This window comes from Paramisgurnus dabryanus, chromosome 4 (assembly GCF_030506205.2).
Source record: "Paramisgurnus dabryanus chromosome 4, PD_genome_1.1, whole genome shotgun sequence".
Classification (NCBI taxonomy): Eukaryota; Metazoa; Chordata; class Actinopteri; order Cypriniformes; family Cobitidae; genus Paramisgurnus; species Paramisgurnus dabryanus.
In genome coordinates this window covers 51,373,690-51,396,123 of record NC_133340.1, presented here as the reverse complement: position 1 = coordinate 51,396,123, position 22,434 = coordinate 51,373,690, and the positions used below count along the sequence as shown (strand labels likewise).

Genomic DNA, 22,434 nt, shown 5'->3' with positions numbered 1-22,434 from the left:
CCTCCGCAAAGCGGATGCCAACTTCCTTGCATACCGAAGACGCCTTGGTTCTTTTCCATATTTCGTTGTGGACCAACCTACGGATGAAGAGAATAATCAACTCTCTGGGACGATTGGCCTCCTTCCTTCGCACCAGATGCACAACATCCACAGCCTCCGACATATTAGCAGCAAACTCGGGCGTTATTTTGCCTAGAAGCTTAATCACATCCTCTCTTATACGCTCACTGAGATTCTCCTTGAGACCTTTTATGCGAAGACACCACCTTCTTTTGTATCATTCCTTTTCTAACACACGACCTCTCTAATGATTATTGACTTCAGTCAGTGTTTCAATTTGTTTTTCCATCGTTTTGATTTTGTCTTTGCATTCTTTTAACTCTTGTGCGTTTATTTGGACGGATTTGGCGACACTAGCAATCATCGCACTGTGTTGCTTCATTTGCATGCTTATCTCCTCATGCTGAGCACCAACCTTGGTTCCAAGTGCTTTAATTGCATCCAATATAGCCACGTTGGACACTTCTTTTACCTCACTTTCTGACGGCATTTTTTTCTACCTTTCTGAGTTTTACTTGCCGTGGGTGGGTCGGAGTCAATACCACGCTCCCTTTTGCTTGAACCTCCAGCTATGTCCATGGCGTTGCAATGATGATCCTCCGCCTCCGTCATGCTTTCAACAACTTGGGGTATGTTTAGCTTACAAAATTAACAGGTGAGAATGGAATATTACTTGTCAAACGAATTAAACTCGGGATTAAATGTGAGAGCACTTTGTAAATGTGACTGCTCAGTACGCCATCTTGCCGGAAGTCCTGAAAATTGCATTTGAAACGCGACTGAAAATCACTTTAACTTTCGTGTTTCCTAATTTTGTATGAACAACGCGTGATGTGATCATTCATATGCCTGAACTACTGTGCCGTCGTGGGCTCAGTCTCCTCTTCCAACGGCCCCCTCTCAAACACCAGTGCAAGTTGCAACACACGGCTCATCTAGGCGGACACCTCTCTCCTATCAGCAGGCAAATAGTTGGGGATTAGTTTCGCATTAAGCGTTTTCCCATAGTAAACCGACACAAACTCTCAAACATACCCCGCCTCTTCAGTGAATGAAATGCCTCACAGATTTGGAGCATCTCTGTCATAACTGCTTGTATGTAATGCAAGTGTAGCCCATAAACTAATTTTACGAACATGTACAGCATTTTCTTTACCAGGCAAACAGTGGAGAGAAGTTTTTAGTCTAGCATTTTTTGTCGAGTCATAGACAATACTGTCTTATCGTTTTATATATTTTATGTTTGGCCAAATGTTGGAAAGATGAATATTAGCACATCTGTCAATCATCATTATTGCATATGTCCTCTGTGAACAGCAGCATTTGTACAGATATTTGTGTTTTTGTGTGCGTCATTGCAGTATACACCAGTTTTAAATACAATCTTTATCAATTGCAAAACCTGTTTCAATTTATGTTATGTTTCTTTATCTTTTTTAAGCGTATTTAGATTTCTTGTGAACCGTTAAAATAGCGCATTTGGCACGGTTTACCTCAGAGTTTTTTCATATTTCGGGTTTTTGGTAATAATAGGCTACCACGATTAATAAGTCCATCCTGCTTCCTTATCCTGTCTCATACCACATATATATATATACTGTCATTACAGTTTTCATTGCTTTTTAGTTTTATTATGCTTGATATCATATCATGTATGTTATTATTGTAATGGATTAGATATCATATTTTCATACATTTAGTAATTGTATTAGTACTAAATAGTGTGGTTCGGTGTAATAAAGTGATCCTGTGTTTCTGACAGACTTGGTAGCCTACCAGGAGATATGCTTTAGAAATTATCCTCCTTCCAGTTACAACCTTTCTCTGTAAAAAAAAATTTGCTGCGAAAACCTAAAAAAGTGAGTCAACCTGATGCATTAAGATTTTTGCGTTGTCTCAATGTATTTTGAATAATTACACATAGTAATAATAAGATGTTCAGCCAACTAACACTTGCTTGTTTTTGCAATTCTGATTTTCTTATTTACCTAATTAAGATTTTTGTTTTACACCAATTACTGTTGTTCAGTTAATTTGCTTTTTTATGTTCTGTGGATGAAGAATTTTCAATTAGCAAAATTATTATGCATGTTAGCCAACTAACACTTGCTTGTTTATGCAATTTGGATTTTAAAATTTTCCTAATAATGATATTTATGTCACCGCAATTGCTGTTGTTCAGTTAATTAGCTTTTTATGTTTTGTGGATGAGAAATGTTCAATTGGCAAAATAAAGACAGGTCAAAAACAATTATTTTTAGCATAATTTATTTCAATTAGAAATAAGATACTACACAACCCAAAACTCTTCACAACATTTTAACTTTAAAAAAAAGTTGTGACACAGCAGCTGCACTTTAAAAAGTCTAGATTCCATCTTCAGTAGGAACTTAAATTTTGCATACACGAAGCATACAGACAATCACTTAACTGTAACAGCATAAAACTTGTATCAATTTAGGATTTTTGTTTTTATCCAACAATAAAGTGTTAATGTCTTGACATGTTCTGTAATCTAAACCTTTTCAAATTACCCCATTTAAACCAACATTTAAAACACTTGTACAGTTTTATTTAAAAGGATAGTTCACCCAAAAATGAAAATTGTGTCATTTTCTTACTCCCATGTTGTTACAAACCTGTATAAATGTATTTGATTTGATGAACATAAGATATTTTGAGGAATGTTTGTAACCAAACAGATCATGAGCCACATTCATTTCTAAAGTATTATTTTTTCCTACTATGAAAATGAATAAGGCTCATGAACGGTTTGGTTACAAACATTCCTCAAAGCATCTTTCTTCCTTTTCCTCGAAATAAAGACATTTGTAAAAAAAATAAGTGACAAAATGTGACAATTTTCATTTTTGGATAAACTAATCCTTTAACAATTTCAATTTTAAACAACCAGTTATAAGAGCAGACATGCTTACTGAAACCACTCACCTGGTATGGTATGATGTATAGGGCTGCAACTAACGATTATTTTAATAATCGATTAATCTGTCGATTATTTGTTCGATTAATCGATGAATCGGATAAAAAACAAAAAACAAGAAAAGTATTCATTTCCAACCCCTTATTCAAAACAGAACTAAAATCTTTAGAAAGTGCACAAACTTGTTGCTCATTGAACACACCTGAGCTGTTACAATAATAATAAAATAAAATAAAAATGGACTAACACAAAAAAATACACATGTATGCTTTACATCTGCCAAATAAATAGACTTTTTATGATGCATTTCCCATCAAGAAGCCTCTCTTGGTGGGATCAAAAAGATAGTACACGAGTACACTCTCAGAAATAAAAGTACAAAAGTTGTCACTGGACAGTACCCTTTCAAAAAGGAACACCTTTGTACCCAAAAAGTGCATATTAGTACTTCAAAAGTACATATTGGCAGTTCACAGATAAATATTTGTACCTAAATGGTAAATATTAGGACCTTTTATAAAGGGTACTGCCCCAGTGACAGCTTTGTACCTTATATTTGACTTTATGTGTTTTCTCTGATCGGATAGCTATCTCATTTGTTAAAACTGTTCCATTACATTTGGCCACATAAATGCGTCTTGTGAAAACGGAAAATGCGTCTTCTACTCCCGCGCAAAATGCAAATACACCATTCATTACTTCGCCTTAAAAAATGTAAGAGGATGTTTATGCAACAACAGGCGGCACTTACTGTATGATGTACTGTATGTTGGTCCGGGCACGCGCGTCTCCTTGCTCGTCATGAGCTGGAGCGCGCAGTACAGAACAGCAGGAGAGTGACGCGCGATGATTTAACATACAGGTCTATGACGGGGAAAAGCGTCCATACAACTCCCTCTCAACGTTTTATTTCTTTTTTTAATATCATTGGAGTTTTTTATTCGTTCTAGAAACTTTTTTTACTCGCTGTCGTCGCTCCATAAAGCATAAGCGTGTCGTCTTTGTTTGATTACCTCTTTGCCGGCTATAACTTCCAGGTGACGCGCTTACGTTTGGGAGGAGTAAAACACTGACATGTGGTTTTCCTCTACCTTTGCTGTTTTTTTTTTATATTTTCCCCGCCGCCCTGTAATTTCTCAACCCTGTCTATGAGGCGCCGAACTCTGCAAGCAACAGTGCGCGAGAGAGACCAACGCTCCGTCCCAAACCGCATACTTCCATACTATATAGTAGGCGAAAATCACTACTTCTCGTACTCTTTGCCTACTATATAGTAAGGAATTAGGCGGTTTGGAACGCAGTGCGAGTGTGTTCACTCCGCTTCGCGCTTAACTGAAGTTTTTCCTTTTTTTTTTTTATTAAACGTCTCTGCGTCACGCGACACAACAAATCGATAATGAAATTCGTTGCCAACACTTTTAGTAATCGATTTTTATCGATTTAATCGATTCGTTGTTGCAGCCCTAATGATGTAATACAAAATTACAATTATATACACTTTAAAGGGTAACTAAACCCCTGGTCAGAGTGTGACTCCACCCACTGGCAATATTTGAAAAATGCAAGAAAAGTGGGAAGATCCCAACGGAGATAGAGGGGACGAACTTAAGCTCGTACCAAGTGTGTGGTGAGATCGTAACAAGGGCGTGGTGAGCTTGAATCTGTTTACGTCACGAGTAATTTTTTGGACCCAACATCCAATAGGAAAATTCAACTGCAGTAGCCACCGTTCAACCTGAAGAGGGCAGCACTCAGACGTTTATACACTATATATTGCAGTATTGAAACACTATATCCAAATGTCAAAAAACGTACTAAAATCAATGAGCAGCACTAATAAAGCATCATTCTTACAGATCATTAACTAAAAAAGTTGGTTTAGGGTTTAGTTACTGTTTAAGAACAGTCTGACATCTTATGACAAGCTAAATAGATGCCACCTAAAAGAATCACGTTGTATCCAAGCTGCACTTTAGGTCTATTAACAAATGAAACCCAAAAAGGATCCCAAAACACTGTTCTGATTTTCTTTACAACAGTTTGTTCTTCAGAGAAAGCACACGTTTGGTGCATTTGGAACAGTTTGACATCTGTAACAAGAAATAGAGATGCCAACTAAGAATCCCTAGACCTTGTATCCAAGCGAACTTTAGGTCTTAAAACAAATGAACATCAAAAAGAATCCAAAAACACGGTTCTGATTTTCTTTACAACAGTTTGTTCTTCAGAGAAAGTACACGTTTGGTGCATCCAGATCCCAGCTCCATGAAAACATTCTGAATGGTGTCAAAAGTGTACTTAAGAGCTTGAGGATAGGACATGGTTAATGCATACAGAAGGCCAAAAAGGTATGCAAGAGCAGTAGAAATATCTGGGAGATCTTTCAAAACGACGACCTGCTCCAACACAACAGCAATGTTTACAACCTCTGGTGATGGTCCCTGGGTCTCATCTTCCAAAACACACAGAATGGCAATAGACACTCCTTTTGCCCCATCTTCGGTGTCCTGTTACACAAACAATAATCTATTAGAACAGATATTTTGTAGTTGCATTCTATCCATAATAGACTATAAAAGTCAATAGTCATTAGGGCTGGGATGGTTGTAATTACCACAGAACCACCGCGGTGGTGGAGTGCAACCCACGGTCGGGAAGTGCGCATGTCACAAATTATGAAAAATATAAAAGTATAATCTTGCCCAGTGAGATGTCTTAAGGTTAGTGTTAACGCAAACAGCCCGCAGACGCAGAGTTAATGCTCTATTTGCAAGGAAAGACAACTGATATCAGTGATGACCGGCTGGCTTGGGAGCAGAACAATGAGGCAAGATATTGGCCGTTTCTCAATTTGAAGACTGTAGCCTCCGGAGGTCGCATTTGCAAGCTGCATGCGTCATCAAGATGTCTTATTTCATAACATTAACAATTATAAAGTTGACTATTATTCTTTGATAATCATACATTGTTGTATTATGCTTATGACTTGCAAATGTTCTAATATGCTTATGACTTGCAAATGTCTGAAAATAATAAACCAGGCTTGATGACAAGCAGCCTGCATATGCGACCACCGAAGGCTGCAGCCTTCAGTTTGAGAGACGGCTGTTCTGGCTTGGTCACTTAAAGTTGCGAAAAAGTATCAATCTGCGCTACCAGTATACCATCAGAACGCGTTTTCAGCGCCGCTGGAAACATTATAACCCAAAAAAGGTTTCTCACTTGTTGTTTCATGAGTGTAAGTGCTACAATAAACACGCAGATATGCGGTGATCCCCTGGGTCCTCTGGGGCTCGGCTCGAGCAGCCAACGAAATGGCCAAGTACATACGCACAGTTGCTTAACATTTACTTCACGTCGCTTCTAAAACCACACGGAAAACATGACCACGCCGCTTTCCCCCTCTTCAAAACGCCTTTCGTTGCTAAGTAACCTAAGCATTGCCTGACCCTGTGACGAGCACCCACCAGCAGAGAAAGAATTTCACAAACACAATCTATAACCACCGCACCAAGAATGCCAATATGCAAAACTAACAGATTGAAGCTTTCATTTGTTCCTGCCTCGATACAAATGCTGAACTCTAACAAAAATAATGTCCACACAACATATTAGAACATCGTGTATACACACTTTACATTTTAGATTTATTAATGTATGTATTTTTGTTTATTATTATTATTATTATTATTATTATTATTATTAATGTTTGGGTTTATTTTATTGTTTGTCAGAACAACACCTGTAGCACCTTTGCCCAAGACAAATTTCCCTTCGGGGAAAAATAAAGTTTACCCTTTAACCTAACCTAACCACCTTGGTGAATTTGTGCATTACCACCGCAGTGGTAAAAAAACTGCCACTGTCACAGACCTAATAGTCATTAAACAGTCAACATTTGCAGACTCACAAATATAAGACTAAAACAAGTAAATATTCACTTTTTTTTTAAACAATCCTAATGAACAAAAATAGTCAAATCTCAAAACTTTAAGCCTTTACTACTTACTTTGCATGTTTTGAACAGCTTGTTTGGGTCCTCTCAAAGAAACAAAGGCAGGCCTTTCAAAGCAGTAGTCCTTCTGTGATTAACAATATCGGTCATCTTAAAAACATACAAAGGTAACAATAAATTAGCCAAAGTAAGAAAACTGTTCATATCAGACAACCTAATGTGAATAAACCTTCACAACAGTTAAGTTATGAAACTAAACTTTCCCTTTCATCAAGTCTTTCTAGGAGCTGTTCCATATCCTCTCCAAATGCAGCTTTTCAAGCTCTGTATACTTTCAAGAGCTTTGGTGTAAATCGGTCCGTTGCTGCCCTGAAGACATCAAGAAGGTCTTTATCCGTGATTCTGAAGAATTCCTCAGCAATCTGTTTATAACAAATACATATTGTAGTAACGGTAACAAAACTTAAAGCATAAACCGGATAAAAAAACATGCGTCTTAACTTGAAATACTATTCATGCAGAAACACTACTTCTTGTAGCAATATCAGCGTGAATCTAATGTCAATGTCCTTTAATACACCAGAAATGGCATTTACAGATAGTTAAAATGTGTATTACATGTGGTGCTTTAAAGGGTTAGTTCACTCCAAAATGCTATTTTTTTAATAAATCACTAAATCACTTGTCGTTCTAAAACACCAAGTGATCCGATTGTTTTCAAAAATATCTAAAAAAAGGTGTTCTGATGATAACCAGGAGGCTTTGGTCTGTCCGATTGACTTCAGTTTGTTTCACAATTTCCCTACCACCCCACAAAAAAAGAAAAGGCATCGCCAAAAAAGGTCCATGTGCCACAGTAGTTCAATAATAATATTATGAAGCAACGACAACACTTGTGTGCACAAAAAACAAAATGAGCAGTTTTATTCAACAATTTGAAGTCAATCGGACAGACAGAAGCCTCACAGTGTTAATTAAAAATATCTAAAAATGTGATCTGGAGACAATCAGAAGTGTAAGTGATTTTTGATAAAAGTATCATTTTGGGGTGAACTAACCCTTTAAGTAATAAAAACATTTTATGTGTTTCTAACAAATTTAGGATAATAAAACAAAATCATTCAAATTAGCCTTTTTAACAAAGAAAAACCTGACATATTACCTGTTCCTAGAGAAAAAGTGCAGGCCACCTCTGCTGCAAGTCTACAACCATTGGTTGATCTTCTACCACCTCTTTTCTCCTCAGGGAAAAAGTTAATCCCATTTTTTTCACATATGACCACCATGTTGCTTCTTGCCTTTTTTGTTTCATCAATCAATAAAAGTCTTTGTTCTTCAAGTGAAGCATCCGTGTGGTTGCATGGATGTTCCGGGAATATGAAAGACTGCTTTTTCACTGGGCAGTTCCGAGATTTCAGTCAGGCTGCAAAGGGCATTCCCAAAATCAGGGTCCTGAAATTGCAAGATGAACTGTCCTTGTAACTGCAGTTTCTCCTTCAGAATACTAATAAGGGACTCGACAGACTGTGGCACTTCAAAAAGCTGAAGTCGGGCATCAGTTAAAGTAATGACAACTCACAGTAGTAAAGCCTGTTAAGCGAGAGGTAGACAGAGAAAGTTCTTTAACTAAAAATTACAATGATTTTTTCCCCAATTAAAAAAAACACCTTTACACATACCATCAGGCAAGTATTTTCATAATCCTGGAAAATAGAAAAAAAATGCATGAGTTACAACCGTAATTTAAAACACATTAAAAAAATTAATTTGACAATATATTGCACTCAATATGGTAATATTCTTCAGCATTTTTAACTAATTTCAAACTGTTTAAAATCATGTTCACATGATAATAATCTAGTTCCAATTTATTTATTTTTAATTGTCTTACATTCACCAAGGAAACCAAATGGGTTAAGGTTTACTGCTTAAGGCAAAGTAGTCATTTGGTGACAACTAATTACAGAAGTGCTAACTATAGTGTGCATTGATACACAGAGACAAAATATATTGTCAGTACATTTTATATACTGATAATTAAGTAAGTGTAGCAAATAGCACTGTAGTGTGTTCACCGTGGAACACAGCATGCTTCAGAGAAAAACATGTACAGAAAATTACCGTTTGGTGAAAATGTAAATAAATCCTATACCCAGTCAATGGTGAAATGTTTACAGAATTCAGCAGATTTATAGTTTTGGTAATTGTTCATGTACATACCATAAACAAGAGCTTACAAGTTTAAGTACGAAGCTGAAGGAACAAATCCGACTTCTTTTCGCGAGTTGTCTTATTTATTGCGTAGTCAGTAAATTTACGATGCTTTCCAAATGGCGCTTCGGTCACACACACAACAAACCCACGTGATAGTCCGATAGTCGCATTTATCTCGAAGTTGTTAATGTAAACTGCTTTTTCCAGACTTTGGAAAGAGGTTGATTACGACGTGGGTTTCGTGTGATGTCGACAAGGCACAGGTACGACGGATAGATTGAAAATACATAATATGCATAGAGCACTGCGCAGACTGAACGGCGTATGACGTCAAAGTACAGCGAGAGCATACACAGCAGACTGTTCTAGAATCAGTATTGCCGTACAGCGTAGTAAAAGTCAAACACATCAAAAATCCGGTTTAACACTATGAAAAATATATTTAAATTCGTTAATACGGAGTACAACCACTTCCTCTTAAACATCACAATAGCACCACATTATCAATAGCCTAACAAAAAGCCATCAATATTAACTCTGGACATTTTTTGCTGAAACCATATTTTAATTAAGTACGCTAATATAACCGCGTAACGTTAATATATAATTTGCTTCGAGGTCCTGATTGGATTGCGTTATTGATTCCGAATCACTAGTTCATATTCAATTTCAATATTTAACCTTACATCAATTTTAAATTTCAAAGATAAATATAAGTATATGTCAACATTACAACTTTAAAGTGAAAATGAAAATTACCTGCCACAATAAGTCTTTATAAAAACTATGCTTCCACTGCGCAAACATATTTGCATCACCAATGAAAGACATTGTTTGTAAAAAGAAAAAGCTTTTCATTTCAAGTGCTTAAAGGTAGGGTAACAGATTTGATCCTGAAACATTTTTAGTTATGCTGGTTAAAAGTCTCCTCACATCCTGATAGCAATTACTGTGTTAAGTTGTTTAAATGTATTTGTAAAAATTTATGTCATCTGTGAAAGGCGTAGGACCAAAACATTTTCAACAAATCATAGATTTCGGTCCGAACAGACGTTTCCTTTTATGTCCCTCATACGTAAGCGTAATTTGAATTCCCACCGCGCAGCAAGTCCACGCAGATACCATACGTCATCGGCGCGTTCATGTGCGGTCTGTCTGTAAACAGCGAGAACACCAAACTTTTCTGCTGAATTGACAACCTACACAGGAGCAACAAAACTAAATGCATCTTTTATAACAACAACAGCAAAAACTGCCTGGATCAGCAAGAGCAAAAATCCAAATTAACATCTGTAACTTTACTGCTTTACCACGAGATGCAAACAGCTACAGGAGGCAAAGGGTCTGAAAGGGTCGTTGCACTGTTTATTTTGGTAAGGTAGGTACGCGATATGTTTGTATTGAGAGGGATTCAGATATTATACTTTGATGAAACGTTGTGTTGCTTATGAAATTTGTGTTCGTTTACGGATTAGCATAACGATATAGTTACTACGTCTACACAACCGAACGTGTGCTTAAACTAATTCTGATGTAAACCAGTTGTTTATGTTGGTTATTTTGGAAGTGTTATTCACTTTGTACTGCAAAGTTTTCTCACTGGTGAATGAGACATGAGACGTGACCATCTGATCTGTGCGTGTTCATGTGTTTGGAAAGAGGCGTGACTTTGGAGAGCGATTTGACTTGAGGGTGGGATCGGGATTTCATTGCTAGGCGGCTACCGTTAGCATTTTTCAATATGTGTTACCCTACCTTTAAAATTAATTAACGTTAATTACTCACCTGAAACTGTTTCTCCCTGCTCCAAGTCCAAAATGGCAGCCAGAAAACGTGGCGAGGCTGATAATGAGAAAGGAAACCCTGTAGATGCATTATGGTGCTTTTCCATTGCATAGTACCCCACGGTTTAGTTTAGTTTGGGTCGGGTCAGCTCACCTCACTTTGGCTTGGTTAGCTTTTCCATCGAGTTTAGTATCACTTCGGAGTGGGAGGGATTATAGGCGTGTCGTTATATTTACGCTGCCTACTGCTGTGACATCATACACGTGAGAGCGTTGTTGTACATTCCCATACATTCATTTATTTCTCAGTCTGCCACAAAATTAAAATTGGCCACCACAAATAGATGTTTGCACATCGCGTTTATCACTACCTCTGTCTCACATGACAGTTTCTGTTCAAACACCCGACCCGTGGCGTCAGTCGACGGCGCTCCGCTGAGGTTCATTCAAGTTGCATTTAAGCATATATAATTCGGATGTGCACGTCGCGAATGTGCCGCCCCAACTGCAAGTCTGGAAAAAACTGTTATGGTGTCCCGGATTCTCAACCTGCGGATGTTTTTCATCGCTAAGAGGGTGTTTGGAAACTTATAGCAGAACACAGATAACAACATGTTTGCTTGAGACAACGCAAGCTAGCAGGAAGCTAAAGCTAATATTTACATTATAGCGATGACGTGACGCTTCTCTCAGACCAATCAGTGATCTACAGTGTTTTCGCGTCACGTTTGGTATCAGCTCGGGTCGCTTGGAACCCCAACCGAGGTGGTACGAAAAAAGTATCGGGTACTACGTACTGCACCCAATGGAAAAGCTCCCAAAAGTAAGCTGACCCGACCCAAACTAAACTAAACCGTGGGGTACTATGCAATGGAAAAGCGCCATTAGTGATGCAAAGTCTGATTCATTTTCGCGAACCGGCTCTTTTCGGACAGTTCGGCTCATTGAACCGGTTCAAAAACCGGTTCCTGACGTCATCAAGAAATTACATTACTACGCATTTATTGTATCAATGATTGGAGAAGAGCGTGGTTGTTGCCTCATAAATATTTTCTTCCTAATAAAACCAAAGAAGTCCACTTTAAAATACTGCATAAAATATATCCTGTTAACTCAATTGTTTCCAAATATGTTGATATTCCTAGTACCTGCACATTTTGTGGCACTGGAGAGGAAACATTATTACATTTATTCTATTCTTGTAAGTTTGTTCAGAAATTTTGGCTAGACTTGTACTCCCATCTAAACAAAACACCTATCCTTGCACAATCTTTTAGCTTGAAAGATACTATCTGCTATTACTCTGACTCTGCCAACAAATCTATAGAGTATTTATTTAACTTTTTTATTTTGTTTGGCAAATTTTTTATTCATAGGCAAAAATTTATGGGCTCAATTCCTACTTTTTCACATTTCCTGATTGAAGTTGACTCACTGCTCAATTCTTTTTGTTTGACTAAAAATAGAAAATGTGTTAAGTTTTTGGATATATATATAAAAAATATATTTCTATTGACTCCAACTAAACTTGATAGCTTTCCTTCATTGCTTTTATATATTTATTGTTAATTATATTTTTTCCTTGATTGTACATACCCCTTTTATGTTTTTTTATTTTTTTATTTTCTCCTTTTCCTTTTTTTTGACTTCTCTGTATCTTCTTTTATTTGACAATGTTCTCCTGAAGGTGATTGTAAATCTCATGTAATTGTTTGAAAAAAAAAAAATTATTGTATCAATGAAACATTCAAATAGTCGTTTTTGTCAATAAATTAAAACATTTAAATAAAAAGTTGTTTTTGTGAAGGCATAGCTGATTTATTGCCTTGCATTCACAAGTTAGTAATGTTTGTGGTCACAGTTTAAATCGCGGATCATAAATAATAAATAAATAGTAAATGCCAGATATAATCGACCAGTTTTGACAAGCCTACAACTTGAATAAGATTCCTAAAAGACACTGATGCACAATTGCGGATTTGTGTAATAATAAATAAACTTGTGTGTTAAACTCATTGGTCTTCCTTAAACAACTACAATGATTTGCATCCAAAATAAATCGTATCAAAACTAAAGCTTTCTAATAAAAGAAACATATCAAGAAACTAATAAAACAAAAAACTTCGCGTATCAGGCTCGTTCAAATCCTCGGTGATTCACACGCAGTGTCAGCAACTCATCCGTCAGAATCGTCTGCAATCCTCGCCTCGGCAATCATCGACAAACTTCGTTCGGGTCTTTACGAGTCCGACGTACTATTTCGGCTGTGCGTCCTGCGTCATCAACCCGGAACCTATGCCCAAAACTAAAGTTCGATTCAGTTCGATTTGTGAACCGGTTCGACCGGTTACTTCCTGAGAACCTGCTCAAAAGAACGTTTCGTTCAAGAACCTAACATCACTAAGATGCATGCGCGCGCAACTCAATTAAATGTATGTTCATATAACTTGGTTAAGGACGTTGCTACAACATTTTGCTAAATATTGTTGGACTAACATGGATTTTTACATAGACTCACAATATTCACAATTCCAATTATCTGTAACTAAAAAAAAACTGTTTTCTGAACAAACGGTCATTTTATTTTTTACAGTGTTGAACAGCCAAATGACAGAAAAATATTGAAAGCTAGATTGCTACAAACTTTGTAACCTGTGAGATGATGAAAACGTAATGTGATGCACTGGACATTATGTATGAATTTTATAATGAACTGTAGAGAAGCATTTTCTTATCATTCGATGTACACTTAATGTATTTAGCGGGTTGCTTTCATATTCCGGTCTTGGCTGTTGCCTGTACATTTTATGCTTTATTTTTAAGGCGTGTACTGAATTTTGTCTTTTAATATCACTGTCTTACTCCGCGTAATTCAGTGTCTTTATAATGTTTTACTATTGGAGAACACTAACGCAAAGCTTTTAATTCTATGCCTATCTGCTTGCCTTTACATAGTAGCCTATGCCTGAATTTTGTTATAACTTTATTATGATGTGTAAGTGACAAAAAGCAACAATGACCATTGCCTGCTGATAGGAGAGAGGTGTCCGCCTGGACGGGCCGTGTGTTGCAACTTGCGCTGGTGTTTGAGAGGGGCACGTTGGAAGAGGAGACTGAACCCACGACGGCACAGTATTTCAGGCATATGAATGATCACATCACGCGTTGTTCATACAAAATTAGGAAACGCAAATGTTTCAAATGCAATATTCAATATGCTTGTGGGCATCCGTGAGTGAAAGTGCGTATGGTTTTTGTTCTATCAATGATTTATCAGCTGCATATGGCGTTTATTAAATACGATCAGTGTACTGGATTATTTCATGTGCACACCCCATCCTGTCTCACTGTCTGTTACCAGACTTGTTAAAGATGCAGTTTCTGTCATGTGTGCAAGAATCCCGAATGGATGTTTATAACGCGATGTCCGGGGTAAAGAATACATGCTTACCCTGTAAATACGCACAGAAACCGTGATATTAAATTACTTAAACTGTGATTTTTGCCATTTCGCCCTCGTCTGTCAACATTCATTTCACTTGCACTACACTCAAAATCACGTCCATGCTCTTCCCTTGCGTGTCATTTTGTAAGAGCAAGATGTGACTCTTGTGACCTCTGAACAAGTGTCTACACAAGCATTGCAACTCTGTGCTCCATTGCTATGGCTGAAGAAAAACACACACCCTCCTTATTAACATATTAGACACGGAAATGTAGAAATAAATATGTGTGGAAATAAATTAATGTATAAATAAATTCATGTGGAAATAAATAAATGTATAAATAAATAAAAGTGGAAATAAACGTATAAATAAATGTAAAAAAAATAATTTTCACATTAATACATAAATAAAATACATAAATGTGGAAATTAATAAAATAATAACTAAAAATGTATAATTAAATACAGAAATAAATGTTTTAAAAATATTTTTATACAAAAATAAAGAAATAAAAGTTGCAATATTCATTTATATTTGTTTTTTATATTTCTCTGCATATTTATTTGTGTATTTATTTATGTTTTATATATTTATTTGTACATGTATTTATTTATTTATCTCTAATTTTTGCACTCTTAGTCCTCCATACAAATAGCCCCCCAAATAAAGATTTTTCAGGACCTCACTTCAATCGAAGGGGTAAAAAATTTTCCATCAAGGCTGCTCATGATATATATATATATATAATTAGTCTTTTCTCACATTAATAAACTTTTTAAAGGTAAATAATCATCATTTGTTTTGTGATACATTCAATCTTCATATTTACAGCCCATGTTTTAAAAGAAATGTTCACAAAAATTACTAAAGTTTGCTAACATATCCCGCTTTACTAATTGTACTAATTGCACTATAGTACAGCAACGTAATGTAACCTCTGCAGCGCGATCACATTCCTCTTCCCCCTCTTTTGATCGCATCTTTGTTTCCACCGGTCTGCTCCCGCTCTGAAGGTGGCACATCAGGGAAAACTCCTTGTGCTTCAGATTGCCAGTCCGCTACAGTGATTGCGAACAGACAGCGGAAACCAGAACCTGAATAGACAGAGGAGAAAAGCATTTGAATTGCTAACATAAGGGTGTGTGGTGTGCTGATTTTGTGCTTTTTAGGCTGCAACTAAACAATATATGACTGCAGGTGAAGGCTGCAATTACATTGCATCTACTTTGACGTAGGACGAATGATGTCATGTGACGGTTTAGTAGTGATGTCCCATTTCTTAGGGGAATATTTTAAACCTTTCCCCTTTTCACTCTGTTTCAAGGGGGAAGGGGAAGTGTCAAAGGGTAGGCGTAGGGGTATAAAAAAGAATTGGAATTGGGCCTAAATCTCTCGCAGGGCTGTTTTCTTGCATGTTTGGTAGGTAGAGCGCTCTAGCCATTTCTACACGCAATTGTGCGACCTAAACCACATCTTAATTTTCACCACTTCTGATGTGTGTGCAAATTGTGTGTGTGTGTGTGTGTGCGCCAAATTTCAAGTTATTCTAAGCATGCCAAGAGCCTTATATATGCCTGAAATAAAAGTAAACTTTAACACAGTGTCGTGGCAACAGCATTTGAGATATCAAAAATCTGTTCGCAATTTAGCAAGTTCAGTATCTCTCCATCATGTTCACTAAGTCTGGTGACAATGGCACGAATCCCATAAGAGTATTTAAAAGTTGACTGTATGACCTATTCTGGCCTGCTCCTCGTTACTTAGGCCCTAATAATAAACGCAGCAAAAACAACAGGGCTTTGCACTCATGGTTTTAAATTTCTAAGAGGAGTTAGTACAAAGTCCAGAAATGGCTAAATTTGCACAATAATTACCGAGATAATTCAAAATGGCAGACTTCCTGTGGGGTTTAGAGCTTTGCTTTATAAGACCTTTTTGTAGGTCTTGGAGCGATGCATGATCCTACCGCATTTCGTATCTGTATGTTTAATGTAGTGGTTGGGGCTGCTCTCTGGAATTTTTGTAGGTGGCGCTATCAAGTTGTTTCTACACGCCCAATTCTAAAGCCTTTACCACATGTAAATTTTCGCCTATGACTTTTTGAGCTTGTTTAGGCCCTTAAAATGCCATTCATTTCGTCATACTTTGCCAGGCCGCCACAGCCAAGTTAAGGCCGTCGCCGTTTATCAACATAAAAGGCCTTAATTTTAGACTCCCCAAATATGATGTTGATATGACTCGCCAAATATGATGTTGATAAAATGATGTGGGTAAATCTCTAAGTGCAGTAAATCACAGCTCAAACATGGTTTTCCTACTGCCTCTAGGTGCGTTATGACTGTAACTGAATATTGCCGTGTTGATGAGTTCAGGCTAGGACCCTTATCAAACATGTGAAGTCTGGGGCAGGTTGGACATTATGTGCCTGAGTTACAACAGCTTCCTGTTTCATGGCAAAACATAAAAATCACGGACACAACCAACAACGACAAGTTTAAATTTTTGCACACAGAACACTTCTGTTTCACATTTATCCAGTTAAATATGAGGTTTCGCTTCTGTGGAGCTGTTTGGTACGATGCTGTATTGGCTATATCTATCTTATCTATTTACATACAAACTTCGTTGATATTCATATATACAAATATTTTTTACATTTTAAAGAGAGCGCAAATACAGATTAGTGCTTGATATATGAAAATTTTATTTTTGCACGTGCACAGCTAATGTTAATCTACGAGTCAGCCTGGAACAGAGGAGAAAACCAGATACATCTTATCTATCTATTGTTATTAATAGTATTTTACTGTAATGTACAATGTATACTGTAATGGTTTTTACAGTAATGTGCTGCTATACAGCAACATCTAACAGTATATTGAATTTCAATTATTATGAATGATGCCAAGTGTGTTAAATAGACTAATTATATTAAATTATAATAATTTCGTAAACACACTTGTGTATATACAGTACTGTGCAAAAGTCTTAGGCCACCATGCTACCATTAGATTTTTTTGTTTTTGCAATTGTATAGTGATCAAATATAATTGTCTTTTTTTTGTCATTTTATTCATTTATTAGAATACAACCAGAAAATACAGGAAATGTTTTTGTAGTATTAAAAACGGTATAAAAGTAAAAACTTAAAGGAATAGTCTACTCATTTTCAATATTAAAATATGTTATTACCTTAACTAATAAGAGTTGATACATCCCTCTATCATCTTAGTCTGTGCACGTAAGCGCTGGAGCGCGCTGCTACACTTCGATAGCATTTAGCTTAGCCCCATTCATTCAATGGTACCACTCAGAGATAAAGTTAGAAGTGACCAAACACATCAACGTTTTTCCTATTTAAGACGAGTAGTTATACGAGCAAGTATGGTGGTACAAAATAAAACGTAGCGCTTTTCTAAGTGGATTTAAAAGAGGAACTATATTGTATGGCGGAACAGCACTTTTGGGAGTACTTCGACTCGGCGCAGTAACACTCTCCCTCTCCCATTATGAGAGGGAGAAGGGGAGCGGATTTTTCAGGCGAGTTGAAGTACTCCCAAAAGTGCTATTACGCCATACAATATAGCATACTAAAGCATACAAAATGACCATTACTTTTACAATGCGCTAGAGAGCACTATTCGTTTGAATGCAAAATACAATTTCCCACTATGGGAGATGGGAGAAAATCCTACTTATTGTCCCTTTAAAAGCAGAGTTGGGAAATTGTATTTTGTTACATGCAGATCATGCAGGCTGTGGTCTATAACTCACCAGTGTGGTCTGTCAATACCAATACAAATGTAGAACAGCTTCAGAATAATTTAACTTTGAACAAAAGTTGCATATTGGTACTTTCAAATCCCATGAGTTGGGTCAAAAGTAACACAAATAAGGAAGATTTTTGTTACTTTTTGTTCCGTTTTGTTTTCATTATACCTGACAATGACCTTGTTAATATGTAAGTGAAAACATATTTTGTCCTTTAACTTTTAAATAATTAAATTTCAGTTTTATCAAATATTTCAAAAGCATCCCGACAGTACAAACATGAATTGTTCAATTCTTAACATGTTTTAAACAGTGTTAACAATATGAAAATAAAAATAAATTGGCATAATTCTCAACAAATTGGCGTAATTCCGGGGTTTTTTTCTCCTAGGGGGTTTTTCAACCCGGGGAGGCAGCCTTTTTGGGCTTAACTTCTATACGTTACATTAGTAATACGTTTGCTTATAATGTTGATTTATAGCCGCAGCAAATTTAGCTGTGCTTTTCACTACATCTATTATGTAAAGCTGCTTTGATACAATTACCAAATTGTGAAAAGCGCTATATAAATAAAATTGAATTGAATTGAATTGCACATACTGCAACAGTATAGTCATGTTTCCTTCAAGCTAAGTTTATGCATTAATTCAAAATGTAACCATCAGTATTGAAACACCTTAAAGCAATATTTTAGTTTTTCCACAACCTATGAATTTGTAGTTTGTTTTAATAAATGCTGCAACAAAGAGAAAGTCGCCACATTAGCAGTGGGACAAATGTAACAAATGTAACTTTCGTCCAGACAGAAACTCATGACATTTGAAACCTGATTTACTTATATACAGAGGTGGGTAGAGTACCCAAAATCTGTACTCAAGTAAAAGTACAAGTACTTATACAAAAATGCACTCCAGTAAAAGTAGAAGTATCAAATCTAATTATTTACTTGAGTAAGAGTAAAAAAGTATTAGATGAAAAAACTACTCAAGTAGTTAGTTACTCGTTACTTCCGATCTGATAAAGAAGTAGGGCAAATGCACTGAATTTCAGACTACTTGGAGGGTTTTCACAAACCTCTCCTTAAGTCTCATTGTTTTGCTTATATACAAGTAAAGCAGCCTATCTCAGTCCTGCAATGGGTACATCTCAAACACACACACACAGATGTTTTCTGACGGTTAACTCTGTATTTATTTTCATGTTCATAACACAAACTTGTCAGCGTCTGCCTTTTAACATGCAAACAGTAAACAAAAAAGAATGTGTGTGTCTGTTTGTTATAATGTTTTTATATGAATATGTTATTTTCATTGCCATTAAAGTGCAATTACTGAACATAAACAGGAGCTTAATAAAAATGATCATTTTAGAATTTCATATGGAACTTATCTGTTTGTGCAAATCAACTCTACATTTATTATAATATATAACACATGTTTCTTTAAAATCAAACTTTTTTTATTCATTCTTTAGGAAGGATTTAAATAAAATACAATCCCGTTTTTATTTGAATGTATTTTCTACACATTAGTGAGGTGTCCGGATTTTTGAATAAATGCAAGACGTCCTTACATTATGCTGTTTAGTTTGTTTAGTTGTGGGAAAATGATATGGAAATGTGCAGATGTGAACGTGCTGTTTGTATGGTTTAACTTACACTAGGTCAGGGGTCGGCAACAGGCAATATTTTCTGGCCCGCAGGAAATTTCTGGAAGTCCATTTTTTTATCAGACTATTTTTATTTTACAATAACAGTTTACAAAAATGGCCCTGTGTATCATTCATTTGTTTTTTCAAATCAAAAACAAAAAGAAAATAAAGAAAAACGACTTGTTTTTCTATTATTTATTTCCTGAACTAAAATCAAACGACTCGTTTTCCGAATGTGCGCTCAGATCAAAAATAGAAAAATGAATGAAAACAGGTTTGGACACATTTTAATTGAACACCTTAGCAGACATATACCAATGAAATAATTTTAAACAGATCCGGTACTATCAGATTACATTTTAATAATGGTTTTAATAAGGGTTTGAATAGCAACCATGCTTTCCTATAAGTCTCATTCGCTTACAGTCTGACTTTTGAACTTTTTTCATTATTATTTATTCACGTATTACACATTGATAAATAATTTTTATTACCTGATAAAAATATATTTGCACTAAATGCTGCACAAAACTCTTCCTCTAGCCCAGAGGTCCCCAACCACCGGGTCGCGACCCAGTACGGGTCGTGGACAAGTTGCCACCGGGGCGCAAGAAAAAAAATGTGTATAATGGCTTTTAGAAACAACTACAAAATATGATAAAAAAATTAACTCTTTTACTGCAGTAATATTTTAACGAATACACTTTTAACGTAGATTTGAAAGGAAACATTATGAAGACTCGTTAAAAAAATGAAAGTAATCCGCAAAAATATGGTTTTACATGTCTATTAAATAAAGCCATTATTAATGTTCCTAACGCATAGTTCTTTGATCTTTGCCTCCTTTTAAAACGTTATACATTTGGCAAATGAGGATTTTCAGCAATTTGTTTGATCAGCAACTCCGCAACCAACAATGGTTTCGGTTTATGCTGGTAAGAAATTTGAGTGAGGGGTTTTGTCCTATTTAATTTATTATTTATATTTCATAATTTTTTCTATGACATTTTTTTCTCTGCTGACAGTAAAATGTTGAAATAATATTGTATTGGCACGAACACAATTTTTGTATAGCATTTATAATTTTTATAGGCTACTTTATCTCTCTCTTTTCGTTAGAGACATTTGAATGTGAGATTCTGGAAACAAGATGTAACGTTAAGTTTTTTCGGGAAATGAAGCGGGTGAACAGAGTGTATTTTAAGTGGTTTACTGAATAGAACCTTGTGGGAGCTGGACAATAAAAACAGTTCAGCGCAGACCTCCTTAAACCTTAGGTGTGTATGTGTGTGTCCCGGATAAATATTAAAAAAAGGAATAAAGTTCAAAAGTCGGACTGGGTCTTTCATTAGAGCATAAAAGCCTGTAATATGTTACAACTATAGTACTTGATCTGTTTAAAATGATTGCATTGATATATTATGCCTATAAAGCCGCCTTTCCACTGCACACGACAAACGACGGCCGATAAGCCGGAAGTCATTAATTTCCTATGGAGAGTCGCAAAGCGGATGCGTGAGGTGCCGACCATCTGCGGATGCGTAAATATCGGATCCGTTTTGACGTTTGGATGCGTTAAAAAAATTTGAACTTGTGCGACTAAACCGCATGCGATATGCCGACCGGAAGTTATGTTTTTCATTGTATTCCAATCACAAACTGTGTGTGAGGTGAAAATGATTAATCCTTTTGGTTTAACTTTATTAGTTACACTTGAATCCTTAAAAAAACACTATTGATTACTGATAATAAATACATTATTAATTTAATTTGTGTATGTAATTATTTTAATCTTGTCTTTATATGTTCTCTCAAAAAAATATTGGCAATCTTTGTCATATATGCACAGCTGTTTATTGTTTCATTCATTTGCATTCATTTATTTATTCCACCATGGTAAAAATATTAGAATGAAGCCTCTTGCGCTGGAATGAGCTTCCCTCCCATATACGATTAAACTGAAACTTCATTACGACTGACACTAGGGGGAGAACTCCGACTGTCGTTTCCGTATGTCGTGTGCAGTGGAAAGGCGGCTTAAAGGTGTTAAATTAAAAAGTTGTCTAATCCAGTAATTCATTTTTTGATCTGAGCACACAATCAGAAAACCCGTCGTTATTATTTTTTTCATTTTTGTTTTTAATTTGAGAAAAACGATTGAACGAATGATACAGGGACCCATAACCTATTCTAAGAAACTATTCTTTTTGACCTCTTGGAGTGAAAACGTAGACCGAACTTGAAGCCACCTATGGAAGCCACGCATGATCTGCCTCCGATATCTCACACAATGCACACGCGCCCTTACCTGCTTCTCCTATTATCTACACGCGGTTGCGCACGCTAAAGGGTGATGCAGCCTGTCTCGCAAAACTTTCGAACACGCCCTATAAAGTTGTGACGAGATCTCGTGCGACGAGATCTCGCGAGATTAAATGTGTCTCGCGTAGGGAAGTTCACATTGACTGTTACCGTTAACCGAAGGTAAGAATTTATGATTGACCGATTAACATTATCAGTTAAAAGAGAAAAATATTTGTTAACGCACGGTGTGTGTCCTCATGAGCCGACAGACATTTCGCCACTTTTCTATCTTTAATTTGTGAATGTACT

General features: G+C 36.2%; 2 long non-coding RNA genes across 3 annotated transcripts in view; one reads left to right on the top strand and one right to left on the bottom strand.

Annotated features, from left to right (window-relative positions):
- The window catches only part of LOC141282051 (uncharacterized), a 78,338-nt gene that overhangs the window by 53,297 nt on the left and 2,607 nt on the right, over window positions 1-22,434 (top strand). The gene's annotated exons all lie outside the window — the stretch shown is intronic.
- On the bottom strand, window positions 2,412-8,986 carry LOC135786087 (uncharacterized). 2 transcript variants are annotated; one of them, XR_010546834.2, is made up of 4 exons: window positions 8,636-8,986; window positions 8,119-8,546; window positions 7,011-7,378; window positions 2,412-5,508 (listed from the first exon to the last, which is right to left on the bottom strand). It is a non-coding gene; the product is annotated as an uncharacterized lncRNA (long non-coding RNA). The 2 variants fall into 2 exon arrangements; XR_012336666.1 differs by having other exon boundaries at window positions 8,119-8,986.